Source organism: Lissotriton vulgaris, chromosome 4_1 (genome assembly GCF_964263255.1).
Source record: "Lissotriton vulgaris chromosome 4_1, aLisVul1.2, whole genome shotgun sequence".
Lineage (NCBI taxonomy): Eukaryota > Metazoa > Chordata > Amphibia > Caudata > Salamandridae > Lissotriton > Lissotriton vulgaris.
Genome location: NC_141691.1, coordinates 1,302,919,317 through 1,302,945,368, shown reverse-complemented (window position 1 = coordinate 1,302,945,368; position 26,052 = coordinate 1,302,919,317). Strand labels below are relative to the sequence as shown.

Sequence of the window (26,052 nt, the reverse complement as noted above, 5' to 3'; positions counted from 1 at the left end):
GTGACCCTCCCGGCCGTATTTATTAAAATATGAAACAAAAATAAAACATTAAAATAACAGTTTCATATTAATGTACAATTTCATTTCCACATTGCGATGTTTGGCTAACCTTAACATATTCTCTAATACAAAGGTTCTCCTAGCCGAACTAACATCCTAAAAAACGTTTAACTTGAAATTGTACATCCTAACGTTTAAGGGCCAACGGCAAGGTCGTAACCGGTGTCAAGATCCCTAAACCAGACATATCCCCCTCACTTGTGAGGGGCGACCGCACAGAGGTGTACCTCAAGTGCATTTACCAATTTCCCTTGACTTGACGGGGGCCCCAATAAACTCGACGCCATTTAAAGGTCGTCCGAGGACTCGTGTGAGGTATCTAGAAGGTAGCGTAGACCCCCTCCCAAACCCCACACAACTTACCACATCTGCCGTCGCAGATGTCCAGGCCCCGGAAAATTCCCCAGGAGGGGGCTGTAGCCCCTCCTACCCAGGAAGGGGCCTTGACCGCCTTTCCTTTCCTTTCGGCGGCCCATCCTTAGAAGGGACCGCCTCCCCGTTGAGGGGCCAATGGCCACCTCCCTCGAGCGCTCCCATCCGTAATGGGTGACGCCCACCCATAGGGATCTTCCAATTACTGCTCACCGATCATGACCTTACCGCCCGACCAAAATAAATACGACAATTCTAACTAAATTACTAAATGACTAAATTACTAAAAGACAGTAACAATTACAACTTATTAAAAGGCATGATTACTGATCAACACTAGTGCATAATTACTTTATTTGCAAAACATATTACAATTTGACCATTCTTTATTGCATATTCAAAGTTATCACGATAGTCATCACAACCTGCAAAAATTAGTGTTACCACATCAAACTTTATCCAAAACCACTTGCTGTCCTCAGGGGCTGGTGGGTGGGTCAAAATTGGCTCTTCGTTCCGTCTCGAGCTCACGTGCAGCGAGGAGGTGCAGCTTCTGAGCACAGGAACAAGAGGATGCTTTCTTGGCTTGTTGCTCCTTTTATCCGTCTTCAGGGCGGGCGTAAACCCGCCCCTGCCTGCCCCAAAGGGCGTGGCCGGCCGCGTCAGTGTCTAGGCCAGCCCACTCCAGGGCGGGAAAAAGCGCGCCCCGGCTACGCCGCTTCGTGCATACCAGCCGAGACTCGCCTCCCGCACAAGATGGCTTCCCAGGGGGATCGTGGTACTCCGCCATACGTTCGGGGGGACCGAATGGTCGCCCCTTTCCATTAATGGCTCTAAGTTCTAACGCCAAGTAACTAAATCTCTTATTTATTGCAATTTATTGAGGTCATTTTTGTTTTGTCTTGTTGATGAAATATAAAGATAGTATGAATGTAAACAGCGGAATATAAGCTTTCCAACTATCCCGGGTTAACAATCGGTAGCACTTCATCATCTGCTATTTCTTCAATAGTATACTATATATTTATTGAGCCTATTAGTTTAGTCTTTAGAGCATAAAGTTAACAATGCCATGAACATACTTGATGCTCCTTTAATGTTGAAAATAGATGTATTTTCTTCAGTATCATTTGTATGTCTATATTTCCTTCGGGGGGGAAGCTGACACAATGATTAGATGAATCAATTGCATATAGGTGATGAATTGTTATTTATTGCTAAAACACATGGAAAAAACATTAATGGCTCTAAGTTCTAACACTAAGTATGAAAATCTTTTTTGTATTGTAATTTTTCTAAAGTCATATTAGTTTCTTCATGTTGATATTAAATATTTATAACTTCATTGTAAACCTCCGAAATTAAGCTTTCCAAATCTCCCGGGTTAACTATCATTAGCACTTCTTCATATGCTGGACTTCCAGGAATTTGTGCAGACCGGCCTGTTAGCTCAGATGGTTAGAGCGTGGTGCTAATAACGCCAAGGTCACAGGTTCGATCCCTGTGCAGGTCAAGTTTGAAAAAAGATTAATTTTTCTTGTGTCTCATTTTTGACTGTTTATCACCTTGGATCAAACGATGCTTGAAGGATTGGATGAATACATTTGATATAGTTGTAGAATTAATTATTATTCTGAAAGCTCCTGAAATATCTATTAATGGCTCTAAGTTCTAACGCCAAGTAACTAAATCTCTTATTTATTGCAATTTATTGAGGTCATTTTTGTTTTGTCTTGTTGATGAAATATAAAGATAGTATGAATGTAAACAGCTGAATATAAGCTTTCCAACTATCCCGGGTTAACAATCGGTAGCACTTCATCATCTGCTATTTCTTCAATAGTATGCTATGTATTTATTGAGCCTATTAGTTTAGTCTGTAGAACATAAAGTTAAAAATGCCATGGACATACTTTCAATCAGTCTCCAAGCCAATACTTGATGCTCCTTTAATGTTGAAAATAGATGTATTTTCTTCTGTATAATGTGTATGTCTATATTTCCTTTGAGGGGAAGCTGATAGAATGATTAGATGAATCAATTGCATATAGGTGATGAATTGTTATTTATTGCTAAAACACATGGAAAAAACATTAATGGTTCTAAGTTCTAACACTAAGTATGAAAATCTCTTTTGTATTGTAATTTTTCTAAAGTCATATTAGTTTCTTCATGTTGATAATTTATATTTATAACTTCATGGTACACCTCTGAAATTAAGCTTTCCAAATCTCCCGGGTTAACTATCATTAGCACTTCTTCATATGCTGGACTTCCAGGAATTTGTGCAAAACGGCCTGTTAGCTCAGATGGTTAGAGCGTGGTGCTAATAACGCCAAGGTCACAGGTTCGATCCCTGTACAGGCCAAGTTTAATTGTTTGAAAAAAGATTAATTTTTCTTGTGTCTCATTTTTGACTGTTTATCACCTTGGATCAAACGCTGCTTGAAGGATTGGATGAATGCATTTGATATAGTTGTAGAATTAATTATTATTCTGAAAGCTCCTGGAATATCTATTAATGGTTCTAAGTTCTAACGCCAAGTAACTAAATCTCTTATTTATTGCAATTTATTGAGGTCATTTTTGTTTTGTCTTGTTGATGAAATATAAATATAGTATGAATGTAAACAGCTGAATATAAGCTTTCCAACTATCCCGGGTTAACAATCGGTAGCACTTCATCATCTGCTATTTCTTCAATAGTATGCTATATATTTATTGAGCCTATTAGTTTAGTCTTTAGAGCATAAAGTTAACAATGCCATGAACATACTTTCAATCAGTCTCTAAGCCAATACTTGATGCTCCTTTAATGTTGAAAATAGATGTATTTTCTTCAGTATCATTTGTATGTCTATATTTCCTTCGGGGGGGAAGCTGACACAATGATTAGATGAATCAATTGCATATAGGTGATGAATTGTTATTTATTGCTAAAACACATGGAAAAAACATTAATGGCTCTAAGTTCTAACACTAAGTATGAAAATCTTTTTTGTATTGTAATTTTTCTAAAGTCATATTAGTTTCTTCATGTTGATAATTTATATTTATAACTTCATGGTACACCTCTGAAATTAAGCTTTCCAAATCTCCTGGGTTAACTATCATGAGCACTTCTTCATATGCTCGACTTCCAGGTATTTGTGCAAAATGGCCTGTTAGCTCAGATGGTTGTTATTTATTGCTAAAACACATGGAAGAAACATTAATGGTTCTAAGTTCTAACACTAAGTATGAAAATCTCTTTTGTATTGTAATTTTTTAAAGTCATATTAGTTTCTTCATGTTGATATTATATAAGTATAACTTCATGGTAAACCTCTGAAATTAAGCTTTCCAAATCTCCCGGGTTAACTATCATTAGCACTTCTTCATATGCTGGACTTCCAGGAATTTGTGCAAAACGGCCTGTTAGCTCAGATGGTTAGAGCGTGGTGCTAATAACGCCAAGGTCACAGGTTCGATCCCTGTACAGGCCAAGTTTAATTGTTTGTAAAAAGATTAATTTTTCTTGTGTCTCATTTTTGACTGTTTATCACCATGGATCAAAAGCTACTTGAAGGATTGGATGAATACATTTGATATAGTTGTAGAATTAATTATTATTCTGAAAGCTCCTGGAATATCTATAATTGGTTCTAAGTTCTAACGCCAAGTAACTAAATCTCTTATTTATTGCAATTTCTTGAGGTCATTTTTGTTTTGTCTTGTTGATGAAATATAAAGATAGTATGAATGTAAACAGCTGAATATAAGCTTTCCAACTATCCCGGGTTAACAATCGGTAGCACTTCATCATCTGCTATTTCTTCAATAGTATGCTATATATTTATTGAGCCTATTAGTTTAGTCTTTAGAGCATAAAGTTAACAATGCCATGAACATACTTTCAATCAGTCTCTAAGCCAATACTTGATGCTCCTTTAATGTTAAAAATAGATGTATTTTCTTCAGTATCATTTGTATGTCTATATTTCCTTCGGGGGGGGAAGCTGACACAATGATTAGATGAATCAATTGCATATAGGTGATGAATTGTTATTTATTGCTAAAACACATGGAAAAAACATTAATGGCTCTAAGTTCTAACACTAAGTATGAAAATCTCTTTTGTATTGTAATTTTTCTAAAGTCATATTAGTTTCTTCATGTTGATATTATATATTTATAACTTCATGGTAAACCTCCGAAATTAAGCTTTCCAAATCTCCCGGGTTAACTATCATTAGCACTTCTTCATATGCTGGACTTCCAGTAATTTGTGCAAAATGGCCTGTTAGCTCAGATGGTTAGAGCGTGGTGCTAATAACGCCAAGGTCACAGGTTCGATCCCTGTACAGGCCAAGTTTAATTGTTTGTAAAAAGATAAATTTTTCTTGTTTCTCATTTTTGACTGTTTATCACCTTGGATCAAACACTGCTTGAAGAATTAGATGAATACATTTGATATAGTTGTAGAATTAATTATTATTCTGAAAGCTCCTGAAATATCTATATGGCTGAGATACCCGCCACCCCCTCTCAACACAATCCCCAAGAATGGGAAACCGGAAACGGTTCTGAACTTTTGGAAGACGGGAGGGAGTGACCCTCCCGGCCGTATTTATTAAAATATGAAACAAAAATAAAACATTAAAATAACAGTTTCATATTAATGTACAATTTCATTTCCACATTGCGATGTTTGGCTAACCTTAACATATTCTCTAATACAAAGGTTCTCCTAGCCGAACTAACATCCTACAAAACGTTTAACTTGAAATTGTACATCCTAACGTTTAAGGGCCAACGGCAAGGTCGTAACCGGTGTCAAGATCCCTAAACCAGACATATCTCCCTCACTTGTGAGGGGCGACCGCACAGAGGTGTACCTCAAGTGCATTTACCAATTTCCCTTGACTTGACGGGGGCCCCAATAAACTCGACGCCATTTAAAGGTCGTCCGAGGACTCGTGTGAGGTATCTAGAAGGTAGCGTAGACCCCCTCCCAAACCCCACACAACTTACCACATCTGCCGTCGCAGATGTCCAGGCCCCGGGAAATTCCCCAGGAGGGGGCTGTAGCCCCTCCTACCCAGGAAGGGGCCTTGACCGCCTTTCCTTTCCTTTCGGCGGCCCATCCTTAGAAGGGACCGCCTCCCCGTTGAGGGGCCAATGGCCACCTCCCTCGAGCGCTCCCATCCGTAATGGGTGACGCCCACCCATAGGGATCTTCCAATTACTGCTCACCGATCATGACCTTACCGGCCGACCAAAATAAATACGACAATTCTAACTAAATTACTAAATGACTAAATTACTAAAAGACAGTAACAATTACAACTTATTAAAAGGCATGATTACTGATCAACACTAGTGCATAATTACTTTATTTGCAAAACATATTACAATTTGACCATTCTTTATTGCATATTCAAAGTTATCACGATAGTCATCACAACCTGCAAAAATTAGTGTTACCACATCAAACTTTATCCAAAACCACTTGCTGTCCTCAGGGGCTGGTGGGTGGGTCAAAATTGGCTCTTTGTTCCGTCTCGAGCTCACGTGCAGCGAGGAGGTGCAGCTTCTGAGCACAGGAACAAGAGGATGCTTTCTTGGCTTGTTGCTCCTTTTATCCGACTTCAGGGCGGGCGTAAACCCGCCCCTGCCTGCCCCAAAGGGCGTGGCCGGCCGCGTCAGTGTCTAGGCCAGCCCACTCCAGGGCGGGAAAAAGCGCGCCCCGGCTACGCCACTTCGGGCATACCAGCCGAGACTCGCCTCCCGCACAAGATGGCTTCCCAGGGGGATCGTGGTACTCCGCCATACGTTCGGGGGGACCGAATGGTCGCCCCTTTCCATTAATGGCTCTAAGTTCTAACGACAAGTAACTAAATCTCTTATTTATGGCAATTTATTGAGGTCATTTTTGTTTTGTCTTGTTGATGAAATATAAAGATAGTATGAATGTAAACAGCTGAATATAAGCTTTCCAACTATCCCGGGTTAACAATCGGTAGCACTTCATCATCTGCTATTTCTTCAATAGTATGCTATATATTTATTGAGCCTATTAGTTTAGTCTTTAGAGCATAAAGTTAACAATGCCATGAACATACTTTCAATCAGTCTCTAAGCCAATACTTGATGCTCCTTTAATGTTAAAAATAGATGTATTTTCTTCAGTATCATTTGTATGTCTATATTTCCTTCGGGGGGGAAGCTGACACAATGATTAGATGAATCAATTGCATATAGGTGATGAATTGTTATTTATTGCTAAAACACATGGAAAAAACATTAATGGCTCTAAGTTCTAACACTAAATATGAAAATCTCTTTTGTATTGTAATTTTTCTAAAGTCATATTAGTTTCTTCATGTTGATATTATATATTTATAACTTCATGGTAAACCTCCGAAATTAAGCTTTCCAAATCTCCCGGGTTAACTATCATTAGCACTTCTTCATATGCTGGACTTCCAGGAATTTGTGCAGACTGGCCTGTTAGCTCAGATGGTTAGAGCGTGGTGCTAATAACACCAAGGTCACAGGTTCGATCCCTGTACAGGCCAAGTTTAATTGTTTGAAAAAAGATTAATTTTTCTTGTGTCTCATTTTTGACAGTTTATCACCTTGGATCAAACGATGCTTGAAGGATTGGATGAATACATTTGATATAGTTGTAGAATTAATTATTATTCTGAAAGCTCCTGGAATATCTATTAATGGTTCTAAGTTCTAACACCAAGTAACTAAATCTCTTATTTATTGCAATTTATTGAGGTCATTTTTGTTTTGTCTTGTTGATGAAATATAAAAATAGTATGAATGTAAACAGCTGAATATAAGCTTTCCAACTATCTCGGGTTAACAATCAGTAGCACTTCATCATCTGCTATTTCTTCAATAGTATGCTATATATTTAGTGAGCCTATTAGTTTAGTCTTCAGAGCATAAAGTTAAAAATGCCAAGGACATACTTTCAATCCGTCTCCAAGCCAATACTTGATGCTCCTTTAATGTTGAAAATAGATGTATTTTCTTCTGTATCATGTGTATCTCTATATTTCCTTTGAGGGGAAGCTGATAGAATGATTAAATGAATCAATTGCATATAGGTGATGAATTGTTATTTATTGCTAAAGCACATGGAAAAAACATTAATGGTTCTAAGTTCTAACACTAAGTATGAAAATCTCTTTTGTATTGTAATTTTTTTAAAGTCATATAAGTTTCTTCATGTTGATATTATATATTTATAACTTCATGGTAAACCTCTGAAATTAAGCTTTCCAAATCTCCCCGGTTAACTATCATTGGCACTTCTTCTTTTTGGACTTCCAGTAATTTGTGCAAAATGGCCTGTTAGCTCAGATGGTTAGAACGTGGTGCTAATAACGCCAAGGTCACAGGTTCGATCCCTGTACAGGCTAAGTTTAATTGTTTGTAAAAAGATAAATTTTTCTTGTGTCTCATTTTTGACTGTTTATCACCTTGGATCAAACGCTGCTTGAAGGATTGGATGAATACATTTGATATAGTTGTAGAATTATTTATTATTCTGAAAGCTCCTGAAATATCTATTAATGGCTCTAAGTTCTAACGCCAAGTAACTAAATCTCTTATTTATTGCAATTTATTGAGGTCATTTTTGTTTTGTCTTGTTGATGAAATATAAATATAGTATGAATGTAAACAGCTGAATATAAGCTTTCCAACTATCCCGGGTTAACAATCGGTAGCACTTCATCATCTGCTATTTCTTCAATAGTATGCTATATATTTATTGAGCCTATTAGTTTAGTCTTTAGAGCATAAAGTTAACAATGCCATGAACATACTTTCAATCAGTCTCTAAGCCAATACTTGATGCTCCTTTAATGTTGAAAATAGATGTATTTTCTTCTGTATCATTTGTATGTCTATATTTCCTTCGGGGGGGAAGCTGACACAATGATTAGATGAATCAATTGCATATAGGTGATGAATTGTTATTTATTGCTAAAACACATGGAAAAAACATTAATGGCTCTAAGTTCTAACACTAAGTATGCAAATCTTTTTTGTATTGTAATTTTTCTAAAGTCATATTAGTTTCTTCATGTTGATATTATATATTTATAACTTCATGGTAAACCTCCGAAATTAAGCTTTCCAAATCTCCCGGGTTAACTATCATTAGCACTTCTTCATATGCTGGACTTCCAGGAATTTGTGCAGACCGGCCTGTTAGCTCAGATGGTTAGAGCGTGGTGCTAATAACGCCAAGGTCACAGGTTCGATCCCTGTACAGGCCAAGTTTAATTGTTTGAAAAAAGATTAATTTTTCTTGTGTCTCATTTTTGACTGTTTATCACCTTGGATCAAACGATGCTTGAAGGATTGGATGAATACATTTGATATAGTTGTAGAATTAATTATTATTCTGAAAGCTCCTGGAATATCTATTAATGGTTCTAAGTTCTAACACCAAGTAACTAAATCTCTTATTTATTGCAATTTATTGAGGTTATTTTTGTTTTGTCTTGTTGATGAAATATAAAAATAGTATGAATGTAAACAGCTGAATATAAGCTTTCCAACTATCCCGGGTTAACAATCAGTAGCACTTCATCATCTGCTATTTCTTCAATAGTATGCTATATATTTAGTGAGCCTATTAGTTTAGTCTTCAGAGCATAAAGTTAAAAATGCCAGGGACATACTTTCAATCCGTCTCCAAGCCAATACTTGATGCTCCTTTAATGTTGAAAATAGATGTATTTTCTTCTGTATCATGTGTATCTCTATATTTCCTTTGAGGGGAAGCTGATAGAATGATTAAATGAATCAATTGCATATAGGTAATGAATTGTTATTTATTGCTAAAACACATGGAAAAAACATTAATGGTTCTAAGTTCTAACACTAAGTATGAAAATCTCTTTTGTATTGTAATTTTTTTAAAGTCATATAAGTTTCTTCATGTTGATATTATATATTTATAACTTCATGGTAAACCTCTGAAATTAAGCTTTCCAAATCTCCCGGGTTAACTATCATTGGCACTTCTGCATATGCTGGACTTCCAGTAGTTTGTGCAAAATGGCCTGTTAGCTCAGATGGTTAGAGCGTGGTGCTAATAACGCCAAGGTCACAGGTTCGATCCCTGTACAGGCTAAGTTTAATTGTTTGTAAAAAGATAAATTTTTCTTGTGTCTCATTTTTGACTGTTTATCACCTTGGATCAAACGCTGCTTGAAGGATTGGATGAATACATTTGATATAGTTGTAGAATTAATTATTATTCTGAAAGCTCCTGGAATATCTATTAATGGTTCTAAGTTCTAACACCAAGTAACTAAATCTCTTATTTATTGCAATTTATTGAGGTCATTTTTGTTTTGTCTTGTTGATGAAATATAAAAATAGTATGAATGTAAACAGCTGAATATAAGCTTTCCAACTATCCCGGGTTAACAATCAGTAGCACTTCATCATCTGCTATTTCTTCAATAGCATGCTATATATTTAGTGAGCCTATTAGTTTAGTCTTCAGAGCATAAAGTTAAAAATGCCAGGGACATACTTTCAATCCGTCTCCAAGTCAATACTTGATGCTCCTTTAATGTTGAAAATAGATGTATTTTCTTCTGTATCATGTGTATCTCTATATTTCCTTTGAGGGGAAGCTGATAGAATGATTAAATGAATCAATTGCATATAGGTAATGAATTGTTATTTATTGCTAAAACACATGGAAAAAACATTAATGGTTCTAAGTTCTAACACTAAGTATGAAAATCTCTTTTGTATTGTAATTTTGTTAAAGTCATATAAGTTTCTTCATGTTGATATTATATATTTATAACTTCATGGTAAACCTCTGAAATTAAGCTTTCCAAATCTCCCGGGTTAACTATCATTGGCACTTCTTCATATGCTGGACTTCCAGTAATTTGTGCAAAATGGCCTGTTAGCTCAGATGGTTAGAGCGTGGTGCTAATAACGCCAAGGTCACAGGTTCGATCCCTGTACAGGCCAAGTTTAATTGTTTGTAAAAAGATAAATTTTTCTTGTGTCTCATTTTTGACTGTTTATCACCTTGGATCAAACGCTGCTTGAAGGATTGGATGAATACATTTGATATAGTTGTAGAATTAATTAGTATTCTGAAAGCTCCTGAAATATCTATTAATGGCTCTAAGTTCTAACGCCAAGTAACTAAATCTCTTATTTATTGCAATTTATTGAGGTCATTTTTGTTTTGTCTTGTTGATGAAATATAAAGATAGTATGAATGTAAACAGCTGAATATAAGCTTTCCAACTATCCCGGGTTAACAATCGGTAGCACTTCATCATCTGCTATTTCTTCAATAGTATGCTATATATTTATTGAGCCTATTAGTTTAGTCTTTAGAGCATAAAGTTAACAATGCCATGAACATACTTTCAATCAGTCTCTATGCCAATACTTGATGCTCCTTTAATGTTAAAAATAGATGTATTTTCTTCAGTATCATTTGTATGTCTATATTTCCTTCGGGGGGGAAGCTGACACAATGATTAGATGAATCAATTGCATATAGGTGATGAATTGTTATTTATTGCTAAAACATATGGAAAAAACATTAATGGCTCTAAGTTCTAACACTAAGTATGAAAATCTCTTTTGTATTGTAATTTTTCTAAAGTCATATTAGTTTCTTCATGTTGATATTAGATATTTATAACTTCATGGTAAACCTCCGAAATTAAGCTTTCCAAATCTCCCGGGTTAACTATCATTAGCACTTCTTCATATGCTGGACTTCCAGAAATTTGTGCAAAATGGCCTGTTAGCTCAGATGGTTAGAGCGTGGTGCTAATAACGCCAAGGTCACAGGTTCGATCCCTGTAAAGGCCAAGTTTAATTGTTTGAAAAAAGATTAATTTTTCTTGTGTCTCATTTTTGACTGTTTATCACCTTGGATCAAACGCTGCTTGAAGGATTGGATGAATGCATTTGATATAGTTGTAGAATTATTTATTATTATGAAAGCTCCTGGAATATCTATTAATGGTTCTAAGTTCTAACGCCAAGTAACTAAATCTCTTATTTATTGCAATTTATTGAGGTCATTTTTGTTTTGTCTTGTTGATGAAATATAAAGATAGTATGAATGTAAACAGCTGAATATAAGCTTTCCAACTATCCCGGGTTAACAATCGGTAGCACTTCATCATCTGCTATTTCTTCAATAGTATGCTATATATTTATTGAGCCTATTAGTTTAGTCTTTAGAGCATAAAGTTAACAATTCCAAGAACATACTTTCAATCAGTCTCTAAGGCAATACTTGATGCTCCTTTAATGTTGGAAATAGATGTATTTTCTTCTGTATCATGTGTATCTCTATATTTCCTTTGAGGGGAAGCTGATAGAATGATTAAATGAATCAATTGCATATAGGTAATGAATTGTTATTTATTGCTAAAACACATGGAAAAAACATTAATGGTTCTAAGTTCTAACACTAAGTATGAAAATCTCTTTTGTATTGTAATTTTTTTAAAGTCATATAAGTTTCTTCATGTTGATATTATATATTTAGAACTTCATGGTAAACCTCTGAAATTAAGCTTTCCAAATCTCCCGGGTTAACTATCATTGGCACTTCTGCATATGCTGGACTTCCAGTAATTTGTGCAAAATGGCCTGTTAGCTCAGATGGTTAGAGCGTGGTGCTAATAACGCCAAGGTCACAGGTTCGATCCCTGTACAGGCCAAGTTTAATTGTTTGTAAAAAGATAAATTTTTCTTGTGTCTCATTTTTGACTGTTTATCACCTTGGATCAAACGCTGCTTGAAGGATTGGATGAATACATTTGATATAGTTGTAGAATTAATTATTATTCTGAAAGCTCCTGGAATATCTATTAATGGTTCTAAGTTCTAACACCAAGTAACTAAATCTCTTATTTATTGCAATTTATTGAGGTCATTTTTGTTTTGTCTTGTTGATGAAATATAAAAATAGTATGAATGTAAACAGCTGAATATAAGCTTTCCAACTATCCCGGGTTAACAATCAGTAGCACTTCATCATCTGCTATTTCTTCAATAGCATGCTATATATTTAGTGAGCCTATTAGTTTAGTCTTCAGAGCATAAAGTTAAAAATGCCAGGGACATACTTTCAATCCGTCTCCAAGTCAATACTTGATGCTCCTTTAATGTTGAAAATAGATGTATTTTCTTCTGTATCATGTGTATCTCTATATTTCCTTTGAGGGGAAGCTGATAGAATGATTAAATGAATCAATTGCATATAGGTAATGAATTGTTATTTATTGCTAAAACACATGGAAAAAACATTAATGGTTCTAAGTTCTAACACTAAGTATGAAAATCTCTTTTGTATTGTAATTTTGTTAAAGTCATATAAGTTTCTTCATGTTGATATTATATATTTATAACTTCATGGTAAACCTCTGAAATTAAGCTTTCCAAATCTCCCGGGTTAACTATCATTGGCACTTCTTCATATGCTGGACTTCCAGTAATTTGTGCAAAATGGCCAGTTAGCTCAGATGGTTAGAGCGTGGTGCTAATAACGCCAAGGTCACAGGTTCGATCCCTGTACAGGCCAAGTTTAATTGTTTGTAAAAAGATAAATTTTTCTTGTGTCTCATTTTTGACTGTTTATCACCTTGGATCAAACGCTGCTTGAAGGATTGGATGAATACATTTGATATAGTTGTAGAATTAATTAGTATTCTGAAAGCTCCTGAAATATCTATTAATGGCTCTAAGTTCTAACGCCAAGTAACTAAATCTCTTATTTATTGCAATTTATTGAGGTCATTTTTGTTTTGTCTTGTTGATGAAATATAAAGATAGTATGAATGTAAACAGCTGAATATAAGCTTTCCAACTATCCCGGGTTAACAATCGGTAGCACTTCATCATCTGCTATTTCTTCAATAGTATGCTATATATTTATTGAGCCTATTAGTTTAGTCTTTAGAGCATAAAGTTAACAATGCCATGAACATACTTTCAATCAGTCTCTATGCCAATACTTGATGCTCCTTTAATGTTAAAAATAGATGTATTTTCTTCAGTATCATTTGTATGTCTATATTTCCTTCGGGGGGGAAGCTGACACAATGATTAGATGAATCAATTGCATATAGGTGATGAATTGTTATTTATTGCTAAAACATATGGAAAAAACATTAATGGCTCTAAGTTCTAACACTAAGTATGAAAATCTCTTTTGTATTGTAATTTTTCTAAAGTCATATTAGTTTCTTCATGTTGATATTAGATATTTATAACTTCATGGTAAACCTCCGAAATTAAGCTTTCCAAATCTCCCGGGTTAACTATCATTAGCACTTCTTCATATGCTGGACTTCCAGAAATTTGTGCAAAATGGCCTGTTAGCTCAGATGGTTAGAGCGTGGTGCTAATAACGCCAAGGTCACAGGTTCGATCCCTGTAAAGGCCAAGTTTAATTGTTTGAAAAAAGATTAATTTTTCTTGTGTCTCATTTTTGACTGTTTATCACCTTGGATCAAACGCTGCTTGAAGGATTGGATGAATGCATTTGATATAGTTGTAGAATTATTTATTATTATGAAAGCTCCTGGAATATCTATTAATGGTTCTAAGTTCTAACGCCAAGTAACTAAATCTCTTATTTATTGCAATTTATTGAGGTCATTTTTGTTTTGTCTTGTTGATGAAATATAAAGATCGTATGAATGTAAACAGCTGAATATAAGCTTTCCAACTATCCCGGGTTAACAATCGGTAGCACTTCATCATCTGCTATTTCTTCAATAGTATGCTATATATTTATTGAGCCTATTAGTTTAGTCTTTAGAGCATAAAGTTAACAATTCCAAGAACATACTTTCAATCAGTCTCTAAGGCAATACTTGATGCTCCTTTAATGTTGAAAATAGATGTATTTTCTTCTGTATCATGTGTATCTCTATATTTCCTTTGAGGGGAAGCTGATAGAATGATTAAATGAATCAATTGCATATAGGTAATGAATTGTTATTTATTGCTAAAACACATGGAAAAAACATTAATGGTTCTAAGTTCTAACACTAAGTATGAAAATCTCTTTTGTATTGTAATTTTGTTAAAGTCATATAAGTTTCTTCATGTTGATATTATATATTTATAACTTCATGGTAAACCTCTGAAATTAAGCTTTCCAAATCTCCCGGGTTAACTATCATTGGCACTTCTTCATATGCTGGACTTCCAGTAATTTGTGCAAAATGGCCTGTTAGCTCAGATGGTTAGAGCGTGGTGCTAATAACGCCAAGGTCACAGGTTCGATCCCTGTACAGGCCAAGTTTAATTGTTTGTAAAAAGATAAATTTTTCTTGTGTCTCATTTTTGACTGTTTATCACCTTGGATCAAACGCTGCTTGAAGGATTGGATGAATACATTTGATATAGTTGTAGAATTAATTAGTATTCTGAAAGCTCCTGAAATATCTATTAATGGCTCTAAGTTCTAACGCCAAGTAACTAAATCTCTTATTTATTGCAATTTATTGAGGTCATTTTTGTTTTGTCTTGTTGATGAAATATAAAGATAGTATGAATGTAAACAGCTGAATATAAGCTTTCCAACTATCCCGGGTTAACAATCGGTAGCACTTCATCATCTGCTATTTCTTCAATAGTATGCTATATATTTATTGAGCCTATTAGTTTAGTCTTTAGAGCATAAAGTTAACAATGCCATGAACATACTTTCAATCAGTCTCTATGCCAATACTTGATGCTCCTTTAATGTTAAAAATAGATGTATTTTCTTCAGTATCATTTGTATGTCTATATTTCCTTCGGGGGGGAAGCTGACACAATGATTAGATGAATCAATTGCATATAGGTGATGAATTGTTATTTATTGCTAAAACATATGGAAAAAACATTAATGGCTCTAAGTTCTAACACTAAGTATGAAAATCTCTTTTGTATTGTAATTTTTCTAAAGTCATATTAGTTTCTTCATGTTGATATTAGATATTTATAACTTCATGGTAAACCTCCGAAATTAAGCTTTCCAAATCTCCCGGGTTAACTATCATTAGCACTTCTTCATATGCTGGACTTCCAGAAATTTGTGCAAAATGGCCTGTTAGCTCAGATGGTTAGAGCGTGGTGCTAATAACGCCAGGGTCACAGGTTCGATCCCTGTAAAGGCCAAGTTTAATTGTTTGAAAAAAGATTAATTTTTCTTGTGTCTCATTTTTGACTGTTTATCACCTTGGATCAAACGCTGCTTGAAGGATTGGATGAATGCATTTGATATAGTTGTAGAATTATTTATTATTATGAAAGCTCCTGGAATATCTATTAATGGTTCTAAGTTCTAACGCCAAGTAACTAAATCTCTTATTTATTGCAATTTATTGAGGTCATTTTTGTTTTGTCTTGTTGATGAAATATAAAGATAGTATGAATGTAAACAGCTGAATATAAGCTTTCCAACTATCCCGGGTTAACAATCGGTAGCACTTCATCATCTGCTATTTCTTCAATAGTATGCTATATATTTATTGAGCCTATTAGTTTAGTCTTTAGAGCATAAAGTTAACAATTCCAAGAACATACTTTCAATCAGTCTCTAAGGCAATACTTGATGCTCCTTTAATGTTGAAAATAGATGTATTTTCTTCAGTATCATTTGTATGTCTATATTTCCTTCGAGGGGAAGCTGACACAATGATTAGATGAATCAATTGCATATAGGTGATGAATTGTTATTTATTGCTAAAACACATGGAAAAAACATTAATGGCTCTAAGTTCTAACACTAAGTATGAAAATCTCTTTTGTATTGTAATTTTTCTAAAGTCATATTAGTTTCTTCATGTTGATATTATATATTTATAACTTCATGGTAAACCTCCGAAATTAAGCTTTCCAAATCTCCCGGGTTAACTATCATTAGCACTTCTTCATATGCTGGTCTTCCAGGAATTTGTGCAGACCGGCCTGTTAGCTCAGATGGTTAGAGCGTGGTGCTAATAACACCAAGGTCACAGGTTCGATCCCTGTACAGGCCAAGTTTAATTGTTTGAAAAAAGATTAATTTTTCTTGTGTCTCATTTTTGACAGTTTATCACCTTGGATCAAACGATGCTTGAAGGATTGGATGAATACATTTGATATAGTTGTAGAATTAATTATTATTCTGAAAGCTCCTGGAATATCTATTAATGGTTCTAAGTTCTAACACCAAGTAACTAAATCTCTTATTTATTGCAATTTATTGAGGTCATTTTTGTTTTGTCTTGTTGATGAAATATAAAAATAGTATGAATGTAAACAGCTGAATATAAGCTTTCCAACTATCTCGGGTTAACAATCAGTAGCACTTCATCATCTGCTATTTCTTCAATAGTATGCTATATATTTAGTGAGCCTATTAGTTTAGTCTTCAGAGCATAAAGTTAAAAATGCCAAGGACATACTTTCAATCCGTCTCCAAGCCAATACTTGATGCTCCTTTAATGTTGAAAATAGATGTATTTTCTTCTGTATCATGTGTATCTCTATATTTCCTTTGAGGGGAAGCTGATAGAATGATTAAATGAATCAATTGCATATAGGTGATGAATTGTTATTTATTGCTAAAGCACATGGAAAAAACATTAATGGTTCTAAGTTCTAACACTAAGTATGAAAATCTCTTTTGTATTGTAATTTTTTTAAAGTCATATAAGTTTCTTCATGTTGATATTATATATTTATAACTTCATGGTAAACCTCTGAAATTAAGCTTTCCAAATCTCCCGGGTTAACTATCATTAGCACTTCTTCATATGCTGGACTTCCAGTAATTTGTGCAAAATGGCCTGTTAGCTCAGATGGTTAGAGCGTGGTGCTAATAACGCCAAGGTCACAGGTTCGATCCCTGTACAGGCCAAGTTTAATTGTTTGTAAAAAGATACATTTTTCTTGTGTCTCATTTTTGACTGTTTATCACCTTGGATCAAACGCTGCTTGAAGGATTGGATGAATACATTTGATATAGTTGTAGAATTAATTATTATTCTGAAAGCTCCTGAAATATCTATTAATGGCTCTAAGTTCTAACGCCAAGTAACTAAATCTCTTATTTATTGCAATTTATTGAGGTCATTTTTGTTTTGTCTTGTTGGTGAAATATAAAGATAGTATGAATGTAAACAGCTGAATATAAGCTTTCCAACTATCCCGGGTTAACAATCGGTAGCACTTCATCATCTGCTATTTCTTCAATAGTATGCTATGTATTTATTGAGCCTATTAGTTTAGTCTGTAGAGCATAAAGTTAAAAATGCCAAGGACATACTTTCAATCAGTCTCCAAGCCAATACTTGATGCTCCTTTAATGTTGAAAATAGATGTATTTTCTTCTGTATAATGTGTATGTCTATATTTCCTTTGAGGGGAAGCTGATAGAATGATTAGATGAATCAATTGCATATAGGTGATGAATTGTTATTTATTGCTAAAACACATGGAAAAAACATTAATGGTTCTAAGTTCTAACACTAAGTATGAAAATCTCTTTTGTATTGTAATTTTTCTAAAGTCATATTAGTTTCTTCATGTTGATAATTTATATTTATAACTTCATGGTACACCTCTGAAATTAAGCTTTCCAAATCTCCCGGGTTAACTATTATTAGCACTTCTTCATATGCTGGACTTCCAGGAATTTGTGCAAAACGGCCTGTTAGCTCAGATGGTTAGAGCGTGGTGCTAATAACGCCAAGGTCACAGGTTCGATCCCTGTACAGGCCAAGTTTAATTGTTTGAAAAAAGATTAATTTTTCTTGTGTCTCATTTTTGACTGTTTATCACCTTGGATCAAACGCTGCTTGAAGGATTGGATGAATGCATTTGATATAGTTGTAGAATTAATTATTATTCTGAAAGCTCCTGGAATATCTATTAATGGTTCTAAGTTCTAACGCCAAGTAACTAAATCTCTTATTTATTGCAATTTATTGAGGTCATTTTTGTTTTGTCTTGTTGATGAAATATAAATATAGTATGAATGTAAACAGCTGAATATAAGCTTTCCAACTATCCCGGGTTAACAATCGGTAGCACTTCATCATCTGCTATTTCTTCAATAGTATGCTATATATTTATTGAGCCTATTAGTTTAGTCTTCAGAGCATAAAGTTAACAATGCCATGAACATACTTTCAATCAGTCTCTAAGCCAATACTTGATGCTCCTTTAATGTTGAAAATAGATGTATTTTCTTCAGTATCATTTGTATGTCTATATTTCCTTCGGGGGGGAAGCTGACACAATGATTAGATGAATCAATTGCATATAGGTGATGAATTGTTATTTATTGCTAAAACACATGGAAAAAACATTAACGGCTCTCAGTTCTAACACTAAGTATGAAAATCTTTTTTGTATTGTAATTTTTCTAAAGTCATATTAGTTTCTTCATGTTGATATTATATATTTATAACTTCATGGTAAACCTCCGAAATTAAGCTTTCCAAATCTCCCGGGTTAACTATCATTAGCACTTCTTCATATGCTGGACTTCCAGGAATTTGTGCAGACCGGCCTGTTAGCTCAGATGGTTAGAGCGTGGTGCTAATAACGCCAAGGTCACAGGTTCGATCCCTGTACAGGCCAAGTTTAATTGTTTGAAAAAAGATTAATTTTTCTTGTGTCTCATTTTTGACTGTTTATCACCTTGGATCAAACGATGCTTGAAGGATTGGATGAATACATTTGATATAGTTGTAGAATTAATTATTATTCTGAAAGCTCCTGGAATATCTATTAATGGTTCTAAGTTCTAACACCAAGTAACTAAATCTCTTATTTATTGCAATTTATTGAGGTCATTTTTGTTTTGTCTTGTTGATGAAATATAAAAATAGTATGAATGTAAACAGCTGAATATAAGCTTTCCAACTATCCCGGGTTAACAATCAGTAGCACTTCATCATCTGCTATTTCTTCAATAGTATGCTATATATTTAGTGAGCCTATTAGTTTAGTCTTCAGAGCATAAAGTTAAAAATGCCAAGGACATACTTTCAATCCGTCTCCAAGCCAATACTTGATGCTCCTTTAATGTTGAAAATAGATGTATTTTCTTCTGTATCATGTGTATCTCTATATTTCCTTTGAGGGGAAGCTGATAGAATGATTAAATGAATCAATTGCCTATAGGTGATGAATTGTTATTTATTGCTAAAACACATGGAAAAAACATTAATGGTTCTAAGTTCTAACACTAAGTATGAACATCTCTTTTGTATTGTAATTTTTTTAAAGTCATATAAGTTTCTTCATGTTGATATTATATATTTATAACTTCATGGTAAACCTCTGAAGTTAAGCTTTCCAAATCTCCCGGGTTAACTATCATTAGCACTTCTTCATATGCTGGACTTCCAGTAATTTGTACAAAATGGCCTGTTAGCTCAGATGGTTAGAGCGTGGTGCTAATAACGCCAAGGTCACAGGTTCGATCCCTGTACAGGCCAAGTTTAATTGTTTGTAAAAAGATAAATGTTTCTTGTGACTCATTTTTGACTGTTTATCACCTTGGATCAAATGCTGCTTGAAGGATTGGATGAATACATTTGATATAGTTTTGAATTAATTATTATTCTGAAAGCTCCTGAAATATCTATTAATGGTTCTAAGTTCTAACGCCAAGTAACTAAATCTCTTATTTATTGCAATTTATTGAGGTCATTTTTGTTTTGTCTTGTTGATGAAATATAAAAATAGTATGAATGTAAACAGCTGAATATAAGCTTTCCAACTATCCTGGGTTAACAATCGGTAGCACTTCATCGTCTGCTATTTCTTCAATAGTATGCTATGTATTTATTGAGCCTATTAGTTTAGTCTGTACAGCATAAAGTTAAAAATGCCAAGGACATACTTTCAATCAGTCTCCAAGCCAATACTTGATGCTCCTTTAATGTTGAAAATAGATGTATTTTCTTCTGTATAATGTTGATGTCTATATTTCCTTTTGAGGGGAAGCTGATAGAATGTTTAGATGAATCAATTGCATATAGGTGATGAATTGGTATTTATTGCTAAAACACATGGAAAAAACATTAATGGTTCTAAGTTCTAACACTAAGTATGAAAATCTCTTTTGTATTGTAATTTTTCTAAAGTCATATTAGTTTCTTCATGTTGATAATTTATATTTATAACTTCATGGTACACCTCTGAAATTAAGCTTTCCAAATCTCCCGGGTTAACTATCATTAGCACTTCTTCATATGCTGGACTTCCAGGAATTTGTGCAAAATGGCCTGTTAGCTCAGATGGTTAGAGCGTAGTGCTAATAACGCCAAGGTCACAGGTCCGATCCCTGTACAGGCCAAGTTTAATTGTTTCTTGTGTCTCATTTTTGACTGTTTATCACCTTGGATCAAAAGCTACTTGAAGGACTGGATGAATACATTTGATATAGTTGTAGAATTAATTATCATTCTGAAAGCTCCTGGAATATCTATAATTGGTTCTAAGTTCTAACGCCAAGTAACTAAATCTCTTATTTATTGCAATTTATTGAGGTCATTTTTGTTTTGTCTTGTTGATGAAATATAAAGATAGTATGAATGTAAACAGCTGAATATAAGCTTTCCAACTATGCCGGGTTAACAATCAGTAGTACTTCATCATCTGCTATTTCTTCAATAGTATGCTATGTATTTATTGAGCCTATTAGTTTAGTCTGTAGAGCATAAAGTTAAAAATGCCAAGGACATACTTTCAATCAGTCTCCAAGCCAATACTTGATGCTCCTTTAATGTTGAAAATAGATGTATTTTCTTCTGTATAATGTGTATGTCTATATTTCCTTTGAGGGGAAGCTGATAGAATGTTTAGATGAATCAATTGCATATAGGTGATGAATTGTTATTTATTGCTAAAACACATGGAAAAAACATTAATGGTTCTAAGTTCTAACACTAAGTATGAAAATCTCTTTTGTATTGTAATTTTTCTAAAGTCATATTAGTTTCTTCATGTTGATAATTTATATTTATAACTTCATGGTACACCTCTGAAATGAAGCTTTCCAAATCTCACGGGTTAACTATCATTAGCACTTCTTCATATGCTGGACTTCCAGGAATTTGTGCAAAATGGCCTGTTAGCTCAGATGGTTAGAGCGTGGTGCTAATAACGCCAAGGTCACAGGTCCGATCCCTGTACAGGCCAAGTTTAATTGTTTGTAAAAAGATACATTTTTCTTGTGTCTCATTTTTGACTGTTTATCACCTTGGATCAAAAGCTACTTGAAGGATTGGATGAATACATTTGATATAGTTGTAGAATTAATTATCATTCTGAAAGCTCCTGGAATATCTATAATTGGTTCTAAGTTCTAACGCCAAGTAACTAAATCTCTTATTTATTGCAATTTATTGAGGTCATTTTTGTTTTGTCTTGTTGATGAAATATAAAGATAGTATGAATGTAAACAGCTGAATATAAGCTTTCCAAATATCCCGGGTTAACAATCGGTAGCACTTCATCATCTGCTATTTCTTCAATAGTATGCTATGTATTTATTGAGTCTATTAGTTTAGTCTGTAGAGCATAAAGTTAAAAATGCCAAGGACATACTTTCAATCAGTCTCCAAGCCAATACTTGATGCTCCTTTATTAATGAAAATAGATGTATTTTCTTCTGTATAATGTGTATGTCTATATTTCCTTTGAGGGGAAGCTAATAGAATGATTAGATCAATCAATTGCATATAGGTGATGAATTGTTATTTATTGCTAAAACACATGGAAAAAACATTAATGGTTCTAAGTTCTAACACTAAGTATGAAAATCTCTTTTGTATTGTAATTTTTCTAAAGTCATATTAGTTTCTTCATGTTGATAATTTATATTTATAACTTCATGGTACACCTCTGAAATTAAGCTTTCCAAATCTCCCGGGTTAACTATCATTAGCACTTCTTCATATGCTGGACTTCCAGGAGTTTGTGCAAAACGGCCTGTTAGCTCAGATGGTTAGAGCGTGGTGCTAATAACGCCAAGGTCACAGGTTCGATCCCTGTACAGGCCAAGTTTAATTGTTTGTAAAAAGATACATTTTTCTTGTGTCTCATTTTTGACTGTTTATCACCTTGGATCAAACGCTGCTTGAAGGATTGGATGAATACATTTGATATAGTTGTAGAATTAATTATTATTCTGAAAGCTCCTGGAATATCTATTAATGGTTCTAAGTTCTAACGCCAAGTAACTAAATCTCTTCTTTATTGCAATTCATTGAGGTCATTTTTGTTTTGTCTTGCTGATGAAATATAAAGATAGTATGAATGTAAACAGCTGAATATAAGCTTTCCAACTATCCCGGGTTAACAATCGGTAGAACTTCATCATCTGCTATTTCTTCAATAGTATGCTATATATTTATTGAGTCTATTAGTTTAGTCTTTAGAGCATAATGTTAAAAATGCCAAGGACATACTTTCAATCAGTCTCCAAGCCAATACTTGATGCTCCTTTAATGTTGAAAATAGATGTATTTTCTTCTGTATCATGTGTATGTCTATATTTCCTTTGAGGGGAAGCTGATAGAATGATTAGATGATTCAATTGCATATAGGTGATGAATTGTTATTTATTGCTAAAACACATGGAACAACATTAATGGTTCTAAGTTCTAACACTAAGTATGAAAATGTCTTTTGTATTGTAATTTTTTTAAAGTCATATTAGTTTCTTCATGTTGATATTGTATATTTATAACTTCATGGTAAACCTCTGAAATTAAGCTTTCCAAATCTCCCGGGTTAACTATCATTAGCACTTCTTCATATGCTGGACTTCCAGGATTATGTGCAAAACGGCCTGTTAGCTCAGATGGTTAGAGCGAGGTGCTAATAACGCCAAGGTCACAGGTTCGATCCCTGTACAGGCCAAGTTTAATTGTTTGTAAAAAGATAAATTTTTCTTGTGTCTCATTTTTGACTGTTTATCACCTTGGATCAAAAGCTACTTGAAGGATTGGATGAATACATTTGATATAGTTGTAGAATTAATTATCATTCTGAAAGCTCCTGGAATATCTATAATTGGTTCTAAGTTCTAACGCCAAGTAACTAAATCTCTTATTTATTGCAATTTATTGAGGTCATTTTTGTTTTGTCTTGTTGATGAAATATAAAGATAGTATGAATGTAAACAGCTGAATATAAGCTTTCCAACTATCCCGGGTTAACAATCGGTAGCACTTCATCATCTGCTATTTCTTCAATAGTATGCTATATATTTATTGAGCCTATTAGTTTAGTCTTTAGAGCATAAAGTTAACAATGCCAAGGACATACTTTCAATCAGTCTCTAAGCCAATACTTGATGCTCCTTTAATGTTGAAAATAGATGTATTTTCTTCAGTATCATTTGTATGTCTATATTTCCTTCGAGGGGAAGCTAACACAATGATTAGATGAATCAATTGCATATAGGTGATGAATTGTTATTTATTGCTAAAACACATGGAAGAAACATTAATGGCTCTAAGTTCTAACACTAAGTATGAAAATCTCTTTTGTATTGTAATTTTTTAAAGTCATATTAGTTTCTTCATGTTGATATTATATAAGTATAACTTCATGGTAAACCTCTGAAATTAAGCTTTCCAAATCTCCAGGGTTAACTATCATTAGCACTTCTTCATATGCTGGACTTCCAGAAATGTGTGCAAAACGGCCTGTTAGCTCAGATGGTTAGAGCGTGGTGCTAATAACGCCAAGGTCACAGGTTCGATCCTATACAGACTAAGTTTAATTGTTTGTAAAAAGATTAATTTTTCTCGTGTCTCATTTTTGACTGTTTATCACCTTGGATCAAAAGCTACTTGAAGGATTGGATGAATACATTTGATATAGTTGTAGAATTAATTATTATTCTGAAAGCTCCTGGAATATCTATGATTGGTTCTAAGTTCTAACGCCAAGTAACTAAATCTCTTATTTATTGCAATTTATTGAGGTCATTTTTGTTTTGTCTTGTTGATGAAATATAAAGATAGTATGAATGTAAACAGCTGAATATAAGCTTTCCAACTATCCCGGGTTAACAATCAGTAGCACTTCATCATCTGCTATTTCTTCAATAGTATGCTATATATTTAGTGAGCCTATTAGTTTAGTCTTTAGAGCATAAAGTTAAAAATGCCAGGGACATACTTTCAATCAGCCTCCAAGCCAATACTTGATGCTCCTTTAATGTTGAAAATAGATGTATTTTCTTCTGTATCATGTGTATCTCTATATTTCCTTTGAGGGGAAGCTGATAGAATGATTAGATGAATCAATTGCATATAGGTGATGAATTGTTATTTATTGCTAAAACACATGGAAAAAACATTAATGGCTCTAAGTTCTAACACTAAGTATGAAAATCTCTTTTGTATTGTAATTTTTCTAAAGTCATATTAGTTTCTTCATGTTGATATTATATATTTATAACTTCATGGTAAACCTCCGAAATTAAGCTTTCCAAATCTCCCGGGTTAACTATCATTAGCACTTCTTCATATGCTGGACTTCCAGAAATTTGTGCAAAATGGCCTGTTAGCTCAGATGGTTAGAGCATGGTGCTAATAACGCCAAGGTCACAGGTTCGATCCCTGTAAAGGCCAAGTTTAATTGTTTGAAAAAAGATTAATTTTTCTTGTGTCTCATTTTTGACTGTTTATCACCTTGGATCAAACGCTGCTTGAAGGATTGGATGAATGCATTTGATATAGTTGTAGAATTATTTATTATCATGAAAGCTCCTGGAATATCTATTAATGGTTCTAAGTTCTAACGCCAAGTAACTAAATCTCTTATTTATTGCAATTTATTGAGGTCATTTTTGTTTTGTCTTGTTGATGAAATATAAAGATAGTATGAATGTAAACAGCTGAATATAAGCTTTCCAACTATCCCGGTTAACAATCGGTAGCACTTCATCATCTGCTATTTCTTCAATAGTATGCTATATATTTATTGAGCCTATTAGTTTAGTCTTTAGAGCATAAAGTTAACAATTCCAAGAACATACTTTCAATCAGTCTCTAAGCCAATACTTGATGCTCCTTTAATGTTGAAAATAGATGTATTTTCTTCAGTATCATTTGTATGTCTATATTTCCTTCGAGGGGAAGCTGACACAATGATTAGATGAATCAATTGCATATAGGTGATGAATTGTTATTTATTGCTAAAACACATGGAAAAAACATTAATGGCTCTAAGTTCTAACACTAAGTATGAAAATCTCTTTTGTATTGTAATTTTTCTAAAGTCATATTAGTTTCTTCATGTTGATATTATATATTTATAACTTCATGGTAAACCTCCGAAATTAAGCTTTCCAAATCTCCCGGGTTAACTATCATTAGCACTTCTTCATATGCTGGACTTCCAGGAATTTGTGCAGACCGGCCTGTTAGCTCAGATGGTTAGAGCGTGGTGCTAATAACACCAAGGTCACAGGTTCGATCCCTGTACAGGCCAAGTTTAATTGTTTGAAAAAAGATAAATTTTTCTTGTGTCTCATTTTTGACTGTTTATCACCTTGGATCAAACGATGCTTGAAGGATTGGATGA

General features: G+C 34.0%; 12 non-coding genes across 12 annotated transcripts; all 12 read left to right on the top strand.

Moving 5' to 3' along the window:
• The first annotated feature begins 2,726 nt into the window (after positions 1 to 2,726).
• On the top strand, positions 2,727 to 2,800 carry TRNAI-AAU (transfer RNA isoleucine (anticodon AAU)). Its single transcript has one exon. It is a non-coding gene; the product is annotated as a tRNA-Ile (tRNA).
• Positions 2,801 to 3,843: 1,043 nt separating this feature from the next.
• TRNAI-AAU (transfer RNA isoleucine (anticodon AAU)) lies at positions 3,844 to 3,917 on the top strand. Its single transcript has one exon. It is a non-coding gene; the product is annotated as a tRNA-Ile (tRNA).
• A 791-nt stretch (positions 3,918 to 4,708) lies between these two features.
• Positions 4,709 to 4,782, top strand: TRNAI-AAU (transfer RNA isoleucine (anticodon AAU)). The gene has a single exon. It is a non-coding gene; the product is annotated as a tRNA-Ile (tRNA).
• A 3,861-nt stretch (positions 4,783 to 8,643) lies between these two features.
• Positions 8,644 to 8,717, top strand: TRNAI-AAU (transfer RNA isoleucine (anticodon AAU)). Its single transcript has one exon. It is a non-coding gene; the product is annotated as a tRNA-Ile (tRNA).
• Positions 8,718 to 10,369: 1,652 nt separating this feature from the next.
• TRNAI-AAU (transfer RNA isoleucine (anticodon AAU)) lies at positions 10,370 to 10,443 on the top strand. The gene has a single exon. It is a non-coding gene; the product is annotated as a tRNA-Ile (tRNA).
• Positions 10,444 to 12,096: 1,653 nt separating this feature from the next.
• On the top strand, positions 12,097 to 12,170 carry TRNAI-AAU (transfer RNA isoleucine (anticodon AAU)). Its single transcript has one exon. It is a non-coding gene; the product is annotated as a tRNA-Ile (tRNA).
• Positions 12,171 to 14,686: 2,516 nt separating this feature from the next.
• Positions 14,687 to 14,760, top strand: TRNAI-AAU (transfer RNA isoleucine (anticodon AAU)). The gene has a single exon. It is a non-coding gene; the product is annotated as a tRNA-Ile (tRNA).
• A 2,516-nt stretch (positions 14,761 to 17,276) lies between these two features.
• On the top strand, positions 17,277 to 17,350 carry TRNAI-AAU (transfer RNA isoleucine (anticodon AAU)). Its single transcript has one exon. It is a non-coding gene; the product is annotated as a tRNA-Ile (tRNA).
• A 789-nt stretch (positions 17,351 to 18,139) lies between these two features.
• On the top strand, positions 18,140 to 18,213 carry TRNAI-AAU (transfer RNA isoleucine (anticodon AAU)). Its single transcript has one exon. It is a non-coding gene; the product is annotated as a tRNA-Ile (tRNA).
• A 790-nt stretch (positions 18,214 to 19,003) lies between these two features.
• On the top strand, positions 19,004 to 19,077 carry TRNAI-AAU (transfer RNA isoleucine (anticodon AAU)). Its single transcript has one exon. It is a non-coding gene; the product is annotated as a tRNA-Ile (tRNA).
• Positions 19,078 to 19,866: 789 nt separating this feature from the next.
• On the top strand, positions 19,867 to 19,940 carry TRNAI-AAU (transfer RNA isoleucine (anticodon AAU)). Its single transcript has one exon. It is a non-coding gene; the product is annotated as a tRNA-Ile (tRNA).
• Positions 19,941 to 22,437: 2,497 nt separating this feature from the next.
• TRNAI-AAU (transfer RNA isoleucine (anticodon AAU)) lies at positions 22,438 to 22,511 on the top strand. Its single transcript has one exon. It is a non-coding gene; the product is annotated as a tRNA-Ile (tRNA).
• Positions 22,512 to 26,052: the final 3,541 nt, after the last annotated feature.